This window comes from Macaca fascicularis, chromosome 5 (genome assembly GCF_037993035.2).
Source record: "Macaca fascicularis isolate 582-1 chromosome 5, T2T-MFA8v1.1".
Taxonomy (NCBI): Eukaryota; Metazoa; Chordata; class Mammalia; order Primates; family Cercopithecidae; genus Macaca; species Macaca fascicularis.
In genome coordinates, this window is record NC_088379.1 from 60,423,625 (window position 1) to 60,424,379 (window position 755).

The 755-nt window shown below is 30.1% G+C and overlaps 1 pseudogene; it reads right to left on the reverse strand.

Annotated features, from left to right (window-relative positions):
* Positions 1 to 423: 423 nt before the first annotated feature.
* LOC123573850 (small nucleolar RNA U3) lies at positions 424 to 522 on the reverse strand (annotated as a pseudogene).
* Between the last annotated feature and the right edge of the window lie 233 nt (positions 523 to 755).

A 755-nucleotide genomic window follows, 5' to 3' on the forward strand; every position in this document is an offset into this window, starting at 1 on the left:
ACACTGAAAATAAACGCTATGTAAATGGTCACTAATCTGACCTAAAAATAACAGGATCCAAACTGAAAGATAAATCAGAAAACATTTTGAAATACAGCCTTAAGAAGACAGAATATTCTATTACAGAAATTACATAATTAAGAACTTGAACTATGTTAGTGGTATAATGAAAAAAAGTGCTTTGTGCTTTATTTGTCAACATGGAAAAAGAAAGGCAAGTAAAAACTCAAAAAAAAAAGAAGGATATACTAGAAAATCATGTTCAAATTGCAAAAGTAAACGCATATGGCATGGTTTCCGCAGTCAGTAGCAGGTAGAGACTTTATTTAAACTTGACATCTGTGATGTTGTCTTATGAGAGATGCAGGACCAGTCATTGACCCATAGGTTAATCCATTTATAGACTCTGTAAATAATATTCCAAGTAAACACCCTCTTCAGTCTACTATCAAATGGTGTCTACTTTTTAGCAGCCAGCCATTAATAACAAACTATAGAAATGATCCCTGAAAGTATAGTCTTAGGAGCCACCTATTAATAAAGCACATAGATATTATATTTACAAAGCAAAATGTATAAATTTAAATAATGTGAAAGTAATGGTATAGCTAGAAAAAGAAAAGATAGAAAATATTGCAAATAAACCAAAGGAAGTTTTGACATGTTAATTATGTTTTGGACAATAAATTAGATGCTGACTACAGTTGAAAGACCGAGAAATAGAATACAACCAATAAAACAATTAACAATATTTT